The sequence below is a fragment of the Dunckerocampus dactyliophorus genome, chromosome 15 (genome assembly GCF_027744805.1).
Source record: "Dunckerocampus dactyliophorus isolate RoL2022-P2 chromosome 15, RoL_Ddac_1.1, whole genome shotgun sequence".
In the NCBI taxonomy this organism is placed as follows: Eukaryota; Metazoa; Chordata; class Actinopteri; order Syngnathiformes; family Syngnathidae; genus Dunckerocampus; species Dunckerocampus dactyliophorus.
Window position 1 is genome coordinate 11,189,542 of NC_072833.1, and position 15,766 is coordinate 11,205,307.

The 15,766-nt window shown below is 43.2% G+C and overlaps 1 long non-coding RNA gene across 1 annotated transcript in view; it reads right to left on the minus strand.

The window, feature by feature from the left end:
* Window positions 1-15,766, minus strand: part of LOC129167886 (uncharacterized) — an 88,776-nt gene extending 73,010 nt beyond the window's left edge. The window contains exons 1-2 of the long non-coding RNA XR_008566181.1: window positions 15,123-15,766; window positions 14,519-14,579 (exon numbers count right to left, since the gene is read on the minus strand). This is a non-coding gene — a long non-coding RNA (uncharacterized LOC129167886). The remainder of the gene's footprint in view (window positions 1-14,518; window positions 14,580-15,122) is intronic.

Consider the following 15,766-nt stretch of genomic DNA (forward strand, 5'->3'; position numbering starts at 1 on the left):
TGACATTCTTTACTGCGATGATATCATCCTTAGGGAATGCTACACGGCGTAACCGAGGCAGCAAAGGAACGCACAACATGCAAACACGCCATTGCCTTGCTGTACACTCATGGCCTCGCAAAAGAAGGGTTTGTTTATGCATACGTATGTTTACATTACACATGGTTAGAGGGCACGCGCGCACACACACACACACACACACACACACACACACACACACAGAGTTGCATTGGTCTCAATATTAGGAACAGCTCTCTGCACCACAACACTAAAGAAACAAATGAGTCCTTCTCTCTAGCAGCATTATTTTATAAAAAGGCAGGATTTTTTTTTTTTTTTGCATTGGGTCTCAGAAGACAGTGCAGGTGTTCCTAATGAAGTGTCCGCTGAGTACATATGCCCCATAACCCGTCCCCCAGGACAGCACACACGGGAACAAAGGGATTATGGTGAGGGCCGGGGTGATTAGGTTTACAGTTTCAGCCTCAGGGGAGTCAGTGTGTTTGTGTTCATTTACTGTATGTGTGTGTCTGTGTGCGCGTGTTTGTATTTGGTGCCCGAGGCCATAGATGTTTCTCTATACACAGCATTTCTTACCTGCATGACCCCGAAGACAAACTTCCGAAGGTGTCCAGCAACATTAAGTAAGGGGACGCGAGGTCGCCAGAGACGCTACCCTCCTTGTTATAAGGCGGCCAAAAGATACAGAAGTGACTAACAGCGAGATTAATCGTAAACCAACCTCATGCTAGCTGTGCTTTGGGTTATTGCCTGCACACCTAATGATGTATACTTCAGGAAAATAGACGCCAAGCTTCATTGGCATCTTAATGGCGCCGTTTCTAATTTAGCTTCGAAAAGCCGAGGGATTGGGATGCCCAGGTGGTGCCGAGCAGCCTGAGGGCAGGTCCAGACTGGCACGGCGCTTTAAATGAAAAATCAGTGCTCTAACATGTATGGAAACATACTTGCAAAAAGCACCTTGAAAACACACATGCACAAGCTGCGCGCTCACACACACACACACACACACACACACACACACACACGCTCCGCAATTAGCAGTGCTCCTATAGCTGAAGGCGATGAGGAAATGAGTTTTGCAAGTGTTGTAGAAGGATTACGGCTGCAGGAAATATTATAACATGTAAAGTAGTCAGGGTGTATGATTGTGTCGCCCCAGTCATGACTAATCAACTTCAGAGTCTGATGAGAGGACGGAAACATTACATGCATATCCAGCATGTGTTTACCATAGGAAATGCTGTACTGGAGTTTGTTGAGCACAAACTGGCGGAGGCCTGCTTCGGCGTTAGCTTCCCAGTCAGAGTGATCCATGTTGTGTTTATGTTTCCATTAAGGCGTCTACACGGACTCATGGCAGGTTTACAGAGGAGCGTTAGTATCCAAATTGACTGGAGGAGAATAATCTAATGCATCATTTTTGACACCGCACAGACCGTGTCTCAACGCACTTACTTGCCTACTCAGTTTAATTCCTTTTGTGGAGGACATTTACTTATTCTCTTTAAAAGGCAAGGTGAGTTTCCCTTTTAAATCTCGACACTTACATCAGCCTTCCCTGCCGCCGCTACTTAAGAAACACGTTAATGGCAACACGACTAATCTGTCAAACAAAGTGTTGCACAAAACCTGCTTTTCATGTACTTATAAGCGCCAGAAAAAAACTTTAAAAGCAATAAAGGCAGCCGCTTTATTAGGCACACATGCACAATCGAAAGGTAATACTGTACAGCCAACTATATGCAGTCTTTATAACTTTTTAACTCCAAATTGTTGGCTGCCAAACGCTGGACTAGTTATTGGCTTCCTAAAGTAATGGCAGCTGCTCCAGGCTATTTTGATTTCTTAATGGAGAAATAATCTGTACTACATCTTAATTGTATTGAAGTTTGCCACTCGTTCATTTGCTGTTAGTCCAAGCTACGATGGTTTTAATGTTCTTTATTTAAATTATTCCTGCGCTCGTGCAGACTTGGCACAATCAGATTGAGCCAGTGTGTCTAAATTATGGAATTATGGGAATATTTAAGCAGGGCCTGCCCCATAGGTGATAGTGGCTTCCCTTTGTATAACCGCATATACATAACATTTGCATAAACATGATTAGGGAATAAGCGGGTTATGTTGACTCCGCCTCCTCACCTCTTTTGTTCCCACCCTCCTTCTTCCTGCTCCTCTTCTTCGTCTTGAACAAGTCAAACATTTTCTGTGGTTATACGGCGGGCATTTAAATGAGGTATTAATCTGCAAAAAATACAGCCAGACGGTAAAATGATAAAACAGAGTCGGCGGAGAGAATAAAACTTTACGGCAGCTTTTTTTTTTTTTTTTTTTAAACGGGCTGTTTTTCCAGGCAGCTGCGCCACCAGAGAGGAAGTGCCGCCATATTGGCAGTCAACGCCAATATGTGATGTGCGATAAAACGAGAGCACATTTGCATACGTCTCCTGTGCTTTTAATCGAAATCCACATTTTCCACATCAGAAGTCTCAGCATGGAGCGGCACTAAGAAAAACTACTTTTCTTCCACAATAAGCAGGTGTTAGCAAGTCTCCTAAGCAGAATTAAGCTCATAAAACTCCACGCGTGGCAGTATAAAAGTCACCAGATGCACACTTTTTACAAACAGCACACCAGAACGCCCGCCCCTCTGTCTTTCGCTCCTTTCTGACGTCTTTGTCTGCCTTCTGTCCCACATTGAAGACAGTGGTCCATTGCTTGCCTGAGAGGGAAGCAGCAGGTTCTAGAAAAGAAAAGCCCGGGGCTAACGGGAGTGCCTGTTATCTGTCTTTATGTGTGCGTGCGTGCGCTTGTATGTATGTCCATGAAGAGGCCTGTGACTAAAGCAAGAATAGAGAAAAAGGGGGAAAAGGGGCGGGATTTTGGGGGGGGAGGGTTGAAACCAGTAAAACCCCTCCACCAAAAAGCACATCTGTGCAAAGTCTACTGCTCAAAATGTACCGTGAAGCACATTCTTTCTCTTTCTTCTGTTAAAAGTTGCTTTTTGGTGCACCGTATGTCCCCCCCCCCCCCAATTTTGCCACCTCACCCCCTCCTCCTCCTTCATACCCCCCCACTACCCTCCCTCTGTGTTTCTCTGTGGCAGATGGGCCTTGTGGATGACAGCAGGGTCATTGGGTCACATCCACATGGGGTAGGGCTCTGCTTTTGTGTGTGTGTCTGTGTGTGTGTGTATAGATTGACCTTTAGCATGCACATGTACGTGTATGTGTGCACAAAGGTTGTTTCTGTTCAAATCAATGTGTGTGCGCCAGTGTATCAATGGCACACACATGTGCGAATGTGTGCGCTTATGTGAGTGTGTGCGTGCACGCAGGGCAGGTTTTTCCACTGACACCTATGAGTACAAATACACACACTCCTCTGTTGTGCCTTCAGACACATCAGGACATGCGTGACTGTGTGGCATAGTCACGCATGTTTGTCTGCATATGCGTCTGAGTGTGTGTGTGTTCGTGTGTGTCTGCGAGACACAAGCCTGAGGCCATGCTCATCAGCAGAGACATACATTTGCATAATGAAATTCTCTCTATCGTGCCGCCACAGAGGACAAAATAAAACAAGAGCCTTAACAAAGCCTTTAAACAATTACTAGGTGAACACACACACATATACTGTATATCAGATCACATATATATATATACACACATATATATATACACACACACACATATATATATATACATATATATATACACACATACATATACACATATATACATACATATACAGTATATACACATATATATATACATACATACATACACACATATATACACTGTACATATATATACACACATATACATACATATACTGTACATATACATACAGTATATACACACACACACATATATATGACAAACACATGTATGCATCCATAAAGAGGGATGGAGGGGGTAAAGAAAAAAAAAAAAAGTTAAATCAGTTGATTTGGACACGCATAGTTTTGCCTCCCTGGCCCTGGCAGCTGTTGTGTGCAATGGTGGTGAAACCTAAACAGTGAACGCTCCTGTGTGTGTGTGTGTGCGCGCGCGCGCGTGCGTGTGTGTGCGCGCGCGTGTGTGTCAAACAAGTGTTCTGGGCGGTCCAAGCTACATCAGAGTTATAACAAGTAAGTAAACAGGAAGTGGTCATCACGATACGCAACATAGGCAACACGTGACCTCCTGCTAGCACTTTCAAGGAAAATAAATAAATAAATAAATAAATAATTTGGATCAGTACCATTCATACACACTTTCTGCATGTGCCTGACTTTATTTTCATTAAGATTCAAGCATTAATCACTGGGAAATGAAGTTCAATATACAAAAAATGGCCTCTGCATTTTGAAAAGTGCATATAGTTAAAATACTGGAGTGACACTTTGTTAGGTCAGAACCAAAATTTGATGAGTCCTTCCTTGGCCCGTGCCGCATTCCTCCACCAAGTTTAGTAGAAATTGTTGAAGCGGATGTGGAATAAACACAAAGATGGGACATTTTGGTTACCTTAAGTAGCAACCTGAGAGGTCAATACTGGGAAACATTCGAAACAACAACAACAACAAAAAATAAAACGGTCAAAAATTGTAAATTCAATTGTTTTGTTTTAAATACAAAAATTATTGCACTACTAAGTCTACTGCATACCTTATAATACCGAAATTATTGCAGATTTTTCAATACATTTCAGTTGTACGTAAAGATTGCTTCAACACCAACATCCAAATGAACAGGTTGTCAAAATGCATAAACTCAACATTTAAGAAAAAAAAAAATACAATCTAAAGTTTGCATTCATTATTTGAATAATGACATGATCATCAAGCATAATGATAATATGAAGAAAAATAAGAACAAAATTCATTATAATTAGTAAGATTATTATGGAGGGATTTTTGTTTCGGTTTAGATGTACCTAATGAAGTGGCCGTTATGGCACTCTAAATGCCACCGTGTGCGTGTGTATGTCCCCTGCCAGTGTGTGAGTGTGCATACATAATGTGCAAGGTGTGTACATAGGAACAAACACGCATGCAATGGTGTCCATGTCCATGCATTAAGTACTACTTGTCAGAAGTGTGTGTTTACGTGTGTGTAAGTTAGTACAGTACGTGTGCATGCATTCATGTGGTTTCTATAATATAAGCCATTTTTTGCAATGGGGCGGGCCGCGGGGGGCATCTGTTGGGTGAGCTGTAGGCTGTAGTTAAGTGGTCCCGTCTCTCCAGAGAGAAGCTGGAGTGTTGTGTGTGACCCAGACAAACTTCTTAACCTGCACCACTTTACTGCACTCCAACCATTGCTGAGCACATACCACATCTAATACAACCAGCTGGAAAATCCTTACTACGATGGACCGTGTGCGTGCGTGTGCATGTGTGAGTGGTGAACCCCTGCCACCACACACATTCATTCAAGGTGTATTCACACTTGGCCAAGTGTACCGTGCTCGGGCCCACTTCAGACCTACACCTACAGTACACTCTTTGGCGAGCACGAGTGCACGAATCTGTGCTGAAACTTGGTCTACGTCCCCTCATTTGGCACAACTGGAAGGGGTGGACTAGGGCACGGCCCAATTCCATGTAACGGAGTCATAGAATTGAGTCATCTTGCTGGTTTGCAAGTTCTTCATGATAATATAAAATAAAAAAAGAGAAAAGACAAAATAATCCAAAAGACAAATCTCGCTCATCAGCATAATAGACATGGGATATGACTTTTTGATTATTTTGAGTCTTTGGATTTATTGCAATATAAAATGTTTGAGTTATTAAGAATTACAGTCACTATGACTCGGCTACATTGCATGTGTGCATGTGCGAGTGCATGCAATCATGGAGGCACAACAAGGCAAAATAAGACTGGAAATGAATCCACAAAGTGGGAGAAACTGCAGTAATGCAGCAGTGTTGGGAAGTCATGGGACAAGCAAACGTGCTGAAGCATGAATGCGCTCAAGTCCAGCATGGAACGAATGGCCGAGTGCGAGTATGTCCTAAGTTACCTTGCTACAAACATACACATGAACCTATAGGAGGTCTGGAAAGGCGTAGTGATGTCATTGGTACAGTGTGTAAGGGACCAGGGCCCCTTTTTGGTATGCTGGATACATATACACACACACACACACACACACATCCCAGTACTGGGCCTTGTGTTCTGTTTCCTTTGGCAACGGAAGTTAAGTATTTAGAAGTCTTGCTCGACAAAACAAATAGCCTCCTGCGTGCCTCTTTCACCTCTTCATCCTCATCTTCCTCTCTCTCCCTTCTTTTTTTAATCCCCCCAACGCCTCCCCACCCCCCCAGTGTGCCCTCTGCCTGCCCAGTTCGCACACTAACACGGCTCAGTGCCTCTCTGGACACACACACACACACCATTCTCCATGCTCATTGTTCCACCCTGACAGCTTTTGTCCTGGCGCACCCCCCCCCTCCATTGCCCAAATTCACCAACCCCCCCTCCATCCCCCCCACACACACACACACACATTCCACAAGCGTAGAGGTCAAAGGGTGCAGCTGCCTCAATAAAGGCAAAGAAGGCGGGGGGGGGACTCATTCACTTTCCTCTTTTCTGCAGAGGCGTCACTTTTAGGGGACACTCTTGGGGAGGACGGGGGTGTCTACTGACTCGTGTTGTGCTTATTTTGTGGGCATGGTTGTAGCACTTTCTCACACTGTTTACCATCTTTGATTACACACCATGTCAACACAAGTGATTGGTTACAGCCCAGAGGATCTTTGGGGATGGCGTCTTCTTGTCTCGTTTAGGATGAGCAGACAACCCCCCCCCCCCCCCAAAAAAAAAAAAAAAAAAAAAAAAAACACTACAAGAAGCAGTTTTAATTACCGTATTTTAAAACTGATATGATGGGGAAGCTCGAGTACCTCAAAAGTAGCAAGTCAAAGACAATTACTCATCAAAACAATCATGTCCCTGAATGCCAAGTACCAACATGGACCATGTCCATATTTCAAACATGTCATTGATTCCACAAGAACAAACATTTCACGATGCTGATCATGTCTTCTAGGGGTGTTACAAGATCTAGCAGGATTAAAAACGTGGCAAAATTTGTAGTCTAGTGGCCACTAGGCCTGGGACGATGATATATTAATCACACAATAAATGAAAATGGACTTGATCATCTTGCTGGCCTCAATATATTGCCACGTGCATGCGTGTCTGTTTTCCTCATCTCTCGCTTCCAAACAGGCAGGAAGTTCACTCTGTGCATTGGTTTTCACGCCTTGCCGTGTTTGTTGCATAGACCAGCATGAATGGTGGGAGCCCTTTTGTCTGCAGTAGAAATAAAAATTAGTAGATTTGCAATATATTGTCATATTTGCTATCCGTTTTCATTGTACTTTTTAAAAATGTTCATATCCCCGTCTGTGCGTGGGTTTTCTCCGGGTGCATGTTAGGTTCATTGGCAACTCTAACTGTCCATAGGTATGAATGTGAGTGCGAATGGTTGTTTGTCTATATGTGCCCTGTGATTGGCTGGCAACCAGTCCAGGGTGTACCCCGCCTGTCGCCTGAAGCCAACTGGGATAGGCTCCAGCATGCCCCCGTGACCCTAATGAGGAGAAGCGGTATAGAAAACGGATGGATGGATCTCGTCTTGTCTCATTCTCGTAGACCCAAACTCGTGCATCGACTCGTGACACCTTTAATGTCTTTGATTGCAAAATATGTCCCGACTAAGAAACTATTGTTACTTTTTCCTCCTACAGGGCTCCCCCAACAGGTGGAGAGGATAAATGGATTTTAAGTCACTGAAGTTAAAAGCAAACGTGCAAACCATTGAACATATGAGGCATGTATACATGTTCATGTATTGAGCACTCATCAGTAAGAATGTTAGCGTCAATGCTGATCCAGTTACTACAGACTGATGCTTTAAAAAAGGTGCAGATCAACTCTAAGGGAATTTAAATGTTTTGGAGCATCTAACACTGCCTGAGGAGAGAAGGTCTGGTAAAAATGGAAAAATGACAATGGGTTTTGGATGACGGAACATGGTGGACATCAGTAAGCGAGCCAGGAGAAAGAAAGTTGGCATTTTTAAAAAGCTATGAACCGCCGTGACCCGGCAGGGCTAATGCTAGGCTGCCACGGTGCGAGCGGTGTGAAATCCTTCTTGATGGATTGAAAAGTGTCTTCTCAGGGTCCAAAAAAAAAAAAGGGTGTGGCACTCCCCAGATCACGCTTACACTCAGCAGAGTGAAAATTAAATCAGATTCCTCTTTGAACGGGGATGCGCTTTGAACTGCAGCCAGGGTCTCATGACACAATTTAACAGTGCGTGTACGTGCAGGTGGGAATCCGCCGTCCCGTGGCTGCTCTGCAACTTTGAACTTCACATGATTTAAAAAAAAAAAAAAAAAAGGAAAAAAACGTTCCCATGCAAGCTCTGGTGCTGCTGGCGGCAATGTTGATGCATTAAAAGGCGGTTCAAATACGTGTGACCTCCATCAAATGTCTCTTGCACAGTCCTCTCATTGAGTCCTCTCATTGTTCATTAGTTTGGCTTTGCACTGCACTTATTTCCATCAGATTTAAAAAGAACACGAAAAGGTCAGGTTCGTGTCTACGGTGGCCGACAGGAGGCAAACACACAGCAACACCCCCCCCCCCCCCCCTCACCCAGTGCTGGTAGGTCAAGGGTTACAGTCTGCATCAAGCACAGGGCATTCAGAGTGAGCGTCTGAAGAGCGATATCTGCATATTTGTTGCGCTTCGCTTGCGCCGTTATTAGCAAAGACGCTCTTATGCGGGCACTAGAAATGAATGCAAATGACACAAACAAGCCTGAGAAGAAGATGCCTCCAGAAAGCTTCATCATCAACGGCAAATGGTGTGCTTGAGCTGTTAAGAGTAATCCAGCCCGTACGCACTACAATATCCTGCGTAATGATGCACTCTATTTTTCTCTAAAGATGGAAAGCAATTTGAAATGCTTTCCTGCTGAGTTTCGGAGAACAGAAACACTGCTAAAATACAGCAGTGGCCTCCAACAATGATGACCTATTGGAAGAACTGCATGCACACGCACACACTTTGAGGACAGTAGCCCTCAAAATTTACCTGCACTGCACTAAACGATGAATGTAAAACAACAATGTCCTCTGATGTCAAAATGCTCCAACACGGATCTTTATATTTTAAAGATGTCCCAACAAAGACTATGTCCTCATGCATTTATTGCCCTACTTTATGAAAATTATGTCCTTATATTATGCAACGGTGGAAAACATGCCCATGTTGACTGGTTTTTATTAATAGAAAGATGCATGACAAGACATTGTTTTATTTATATATATATATATATTTTAACAGCTCCAAATGAACTGAAAATTTAAATAAAGCTAACAAATGGTGACCGGTTCAGGGTATACTCCACCTCTGAACACAGCTGGGATAAGATCCAGCATACCTGTGACCGTAGTGAGGACAAGCGGTACAGAAAATGGATGGATGGTCTCTTTAATAGCACCAGAACATTTGAGTCACACCAACTGTGGGATGATGGGTTGCGTTCATAAGTTAAATTCCCGCGTTTTGAGCGTATATTTGAGATTTTTACGCAGTGCTTCTGAACTGATGTGAACAGCGCCTGGCCAGCATCGAGCACAGTGCTAGTTATGTCCTGTTCTGACAAGGAGACAATTATGGAGGTGTTTGTGCGCGTGATATGAAACCATAAGTGAGCTGAATGATTGTTTTACATAGAATGAGACATTTGGGATAAAAATATCCACTTACTGTTTTTCTGAGCGCATCCACGACTAATCCAAGGTGTCACAAAAGACCCCACAACAACATCCAAGAACTGCAGGCCTCAATTGCCTCAGTTAAGGTCAGTGTTCACGACTCCATAAGAAAGACACTGGGCAAAAAAAATGACCTGCATGGCAGACTTCCAAGACGAAAACCACTGGTGAACAAGAACATTAAGGCTCGTCTCAATTTTGCCTGAAAAACATCTTGATGAGCCCATAGACCTTTGGGAAAATACTCTGGTATGACGAGACAAAAGTTGAAATTTTTGGAATGTGTGCACATCCCCTTACATCTGGCACAAAAGTGCATTACAAAAAAACATAACAGTAAAATACGGTGGTTGTAGTGTGACGTGGAAGTGTCTGGGGCTGTTTTGCTGCTGTGGGACCTGGAAGACTTGCTGTGATAAATGGAATTATGAATTCTGCTGTCTACCAAAAAATCCTTAAGGTGAATAAGGTAAGAGGCCATCTATTCGTGACCTAAAGCTGAAACCAACTTGGGTTCTGCAGCAGGACAATGATCCTAAACACACCAGCAAGTCCGCTTCTGAATGGCTGAAGAAAAAACAAAATGAAGTCCTGACCTGAATCCTACTGCGATGAAGGCATGACCTTGTAAAAGGAAGTTCATGCTCAAAAACCCTCCAATGTGGTTGAATCGCAACAATTGTGCAAAGATGAGTCGGCCAAAATTCCTCCACAGCGCTGTAAGAGACTCATTGCAAGTTAGCGCAAATGCTTGATTGCAGTTCTTGCTAAGGGTGACCCAAGCAGTTATTAGCTTTAGGGGGCAATCACTTTTTCACACACGGGCCATGTAGGTTTGGATGGTTTTTCTCCCTTACTAAAAAGTTTCATTCAAACTGCATTTTGTGTGACTCATATTTACATTTATTTGATGAGCTGAAACATGTGAAAAACATGCAAAAAAAAAAAAAGGAATCAGGAAGGGGGCAAACACTTTCACACCACTGGTTTCCTTCCATTAGAAAGTTAATATTTGCTACCATATTGCATTCCTGTCCTTTCTCCCCCCATTCCATTTTCTTCCACTTATCTGGGTCCAGGTTGTGGGGGCAGCAGTCTCAGTAGGGAAGTCCAGACTCCCCCGACCCCGGTCACCTTTTCCAGATTGCATGGACCAATCGACAGGCCGCACTGCGTCTGGTTCCGCCCTTTCGGTAGTGCCACATTGTGAACAGCACAGATGAGTACTTCTGGTACATTTCACAACTTTTGGACAACCACTGCTGCGTACCCAACAGTGGTTTATTTGCAAGCATCCACACACTCAATCCTTGACCTTCAGGCTTTATTTTCTGGACAAAGTTTCGCGTCGGCGGTCAAAGCTTTTCCAAATCTAATTTAGGGGATAATCTCGCTATTGATTTTCCTTAAAACTGATTCTTATTTTTTTGTGTCTTGCAACATCAGAGGCAACAAGAAAGTCAGCTGTCTCACTTGGCAACACACAGAAAGTAAGCAGGTCACACACACACACAGAGACAGCTATCATGGTGGAACGGCATTAATATTCGTGTGTGTGTGTGTGTGTGTGTGTGCGCGCGCAGCCAGCAGAACAGATTAGCTGCAGTAATGATGAGCATGTAATGATAAGGCGACCACAGCAGTCTAAACAGGACCTCCTTTAAAAAGGCCCCGACGCAAAGAAGCAAGCAAGACTCATTATGGCTTAACAGCCATTAGATTAGCATTAGTTCCTCTTTGAGGGGAATACTGCAGTGCTGGATTAGCAACAGTGGCGAGCCTTTCAGGGAACGTTATTAGCATCGATTTGCTGATAGTCAACTTCTTTTCTTTTTTGAATTATGACTAAACCAAGGGTGCCCAAAGACAAATGCGGTGGGATACGTTGATATTCTTCAACTTTTATGCATTAAAAGATCCCAAAAGTCATCCAATGTAGGCAGAGCCGGCTGGCCCATTAGGCACTATAGGCGGAGGCTCAGGGCACTGTTGCTTCCAGGAGGCGATCCATTTTGCACTTCCATGCGCGAGAGATGCGTGTGATGCGGCTTTCTGGTTGAAGGCGATGGATGTAGCGGCTTTTGCTCGGGTCTGCCGGTGGATCTTGGCAGCATCGAGCCGTGTCGGGAGGTCCACTGTCGCCGGCGGATTTCGGAGGGCTGGATTGCCGTGTGGTGGGGTGGACAGCACGCGAGCAGAGGCTGATTTGCCTCGGGGCAGGGGGGCGACAACGAAAGAGGGAGCGAGACTGGCAGGGTCTTGGTGGGGGATCGGAGGAGACGACTTTAGTGAGGGAGGAGGATGGAGACGGCTTTTCTGGTGGGCTACCGTTTAACCAGCCGTATTACACGTTCTGCTCGGCACTGATTGGAAGAAAGCATTTATTGAATTAAGTGTGTAAAAAATATTTCTGTGCAACATTTTTCTTTCCAAATATCCCACGTTACAACATGGACACTTGCGGCTTATAGACCGGTGCGGCTAATAGTCCATAATCTACAGTACTACTTACAGTACTACCACCAATGATACATAAGTTTCACCATTTGTCCGTACTTTTGCGTAAACAAATGGAACCTCGTTTAGTGTACGCCCCATTTTTTTTTTTTTTTTACAAAATTTTGTCTGTTTGCGTACATTTTGGTTCCCGTACAATGTGGCGTGCATGTTGTCATGTTATTAACACTGCATCCAACTTTGTTGTTAATGTATTTTTATCACAATCTCATAGTAAAATACGAAGGTGACGTCCTCACTGAATGCAAACGCAACCTTAAGTGTTAATTTATCCCTTTCATTCATTTATATGCATGTTGAATAGTTTCCTGCATGTAAAATTAAGTGTAAAACTATAAAAACGTGTTTTGTGTTAACATTTTAGGCTTTTTGGAACAGATTAATTGGATTTACATTATTTATGAGGAAAAATTGATTCAGTACAGTTAGCCTATGTTTCGGATGGAGACGGATCTTCTGGAATGGATTACTGATGCCAACCAAGGTTCCACTGTCGCTGTATATAGTCTTTAGAGCTTTTGTATATTTACTGCATTGTGTAAATGCAGCTTATGTAGAAAGTTACCGTGTGCAAACTGTGTGGTTATTTAAACTGTTTAATGTTGGTGGTTGCATTTATTTCTTATTACTGACTTATTTACAAGTTTTTTTAAAATTTTGTTAGGATATTCATATTATAGTTCAGGTTTTTTTGTATGTTAATGTGTTAAGCATGTAAATTGTGTGACACGTTATCTTGCAAATTAAAAGACAACGGTAAAAACAACGCTCTTAAATTTCTTTTGCAAGCGTATGTGAATCGCCGATGGCGGCATCATTTAAAATCTCGCCTAAGGCGCCACTTTGGGCAGGGCAGGCTCTGAATGTAGGTCAGGAAATGCTCAGCTATTTGAACATGGTGATGTGATATTTCATATTTATCCGGATCCTTGATATATTTGACAACAAGTACTCTTGCCTTTTATGGTCCTCCATTTACCTCGATTTATATTTTGCAGTTGGCGCTGCGAGTACCTTGAATCATTCCCTGCTTCCTCAAGTCGCGGGATTTCTTGGCGAAGACAGCCTTGCATTTTGTCAGACGCTCATTCGTGTCGACGTTTGTACCTTGCAGCTTCCTTTGCTGTTTGATTGTAGAAAATTGGAAATTCGATGCTTTGTTGAAGGAACATTCATTTCATTTGGTCCTCTGTGTTGGACTGACCTGGGTATCACTGGGAGCCCCGTTGTTTATACATGGCTAGATGGACTGTGTTGTGATGTCATGTGCCGTGTGCTCCATGTATCACAATCAGTATCATGGTGGCTAACAATGCGTCGTTCGTTGTGATGCAATCTTGCATGGAGCAACGTCCTCGCCATACACACAAAGCTTTTCATCGATGATAACACCGTATGCCACTCAGTGCAGCAGAAACACTCCATTTCTGTTGGCGTGGCTTGACATTTTCACCACCAAGTCATGGCGGTGAAATGACTAAGGTTCTGGGTCCTCATTTGTCCAAAAGTAGTTGGCGGCGGCAGCGGCGGCTCTCATGAAGTCTGCCATGATTAGTAGTTGCAAACAGACTCGTGCTTTCTATGCCGATATGGTTGACGGAAGTAGCGCTAGTTCCCATCAAGGGGCTTTGTGAAATCAATGCGCCCGGGACAGAAGTTCCGTTAACGTTTAAAACGATGAAAATATGGCAAAATACTGTACTTCATATTATCATATATGTACCTGTTACTGCATGGTCACAGTCTGTATGTAAAAAGATAAAACGGGGCTTTAGAGTCAAAATAGGTGTGTCCCATGCTCCCTCATGCTAACTGTTTTTCCTCTTTAGAACGCACAGAAAAGGGGAAAAACATGTGTGCTCATGTTTCACATAAGGATGGTGGATGATGGGCAAAATTCCCAAAAAAGTGCAGTGGTGCGAAAGGCAGCATTATCATCCAGGAGAACCTTGATATCATCCTGTAGTACTTTGATATCATTGCGCAATGCTCCATTTTCCTACTTTATTTTTAGACTATGCCGAGGGCCAATAATAAACGAGTTAGGAGCTGAAAATGGCCCTCCGGCCGCACTGTGGACACCCCTGGACCAAACAGTGCTACAAGTTAGGTATTGACACATAAGCAAGCTTGAACACAAATAGCTTCTGCATAGAGAAGGGGGGAAGAAAAAAATGTTTTCACACCTACCTTGTTTGTTGCATCCAGTGTGACAGGAGACGGGCGCCAACCAAAACAAACGTGATGGGACCTAGTGTGTTGCAAAAAAACCATCAGGGGATGGAAATGTCAAATGACAGGGTGTTGTTTAACTCGACATGTAGGCCTAAATAGAACGACAGGAAACGTGATGTAAAAAGTGCTCATGTGTTTAGGTTATGTTTTGGTATTCACAGTAGCAGGTAAAAATAATGCAGTTTTTGACAATTTGAAATTAATATGAAAACATTTTCATATAGCAGTAACATCTCAAGTCTAAAACAATAGGGAATACAGGATGTATGATTTGAATGCTGTGCAATGTCTTTCAATGAAACGAGGAAAGTTCACGTCAGCCTGCACACCAAAAGACGATATGGAGTACATTTACATGCATTTATGTATATACGAGATACAGAGGCACCAAAACTGTCGCTGTATAAACAATAAGACTTCACGGGTGTTTCCACTTCCTGTGTGACTGAAAGTCAGCTCAAATAAGTTTGTTGAATAAATTGTAAAGTTAAGACATAAACATTCCAACTAGCTGGATACTTAATGTAAAATATGGACACAAAAATGTCACCTACTGTACCTTGTTCCGTTTGGCTGAATCCCACATGGGCCTCTCTCTTGTCGACACCAAAAAAAAAACAACCTTGGATCCGTCTCCACTTGGAAATGTTTTATCAGTGTTTTCCAGTCCAACTTGTAAGATGCGAATTTTAGTATCACGTCTTGGCATTGTGGTGTGGTGGCGATCCCAGAAGGCAGAGATAGCTGCAGCGCAGTGACAGGGATCCGGTAATGACAGGCTTGCAGTAGCGTGTAACGCTCAGTCAAACAATGCGACGACAAGCTAAGAAGCACGCACCTGAACTAAATAGAAGGACAAACTAGCAACAGGTGCGACTGATAAAGGAAAAGGCAAAGAAAGCAGGCAAAACGGTAAAATCTACCAAAATAAGAGCACAAAACCGGAACTAAGGCATAAAAGTGAACATAAACCAAAGTGTCACGCGGGCTGACTCAAGGCGCGTGACATTTAGCAGCTGACAAGAAAAATACAAAATAAAAAGTAATGTATGCTGTGTTTACAATCTATTCTGTGTATTTTTCCCGTCTTTTACAAGCAAACTTTCAATTTCCCCACTTCAATTTAGTAGGACATTTCACAAAAACGTGGTTTGCAAGTCCTGGTGCAACACAATATAAAAAAAATGGACAGAAAACTTTATA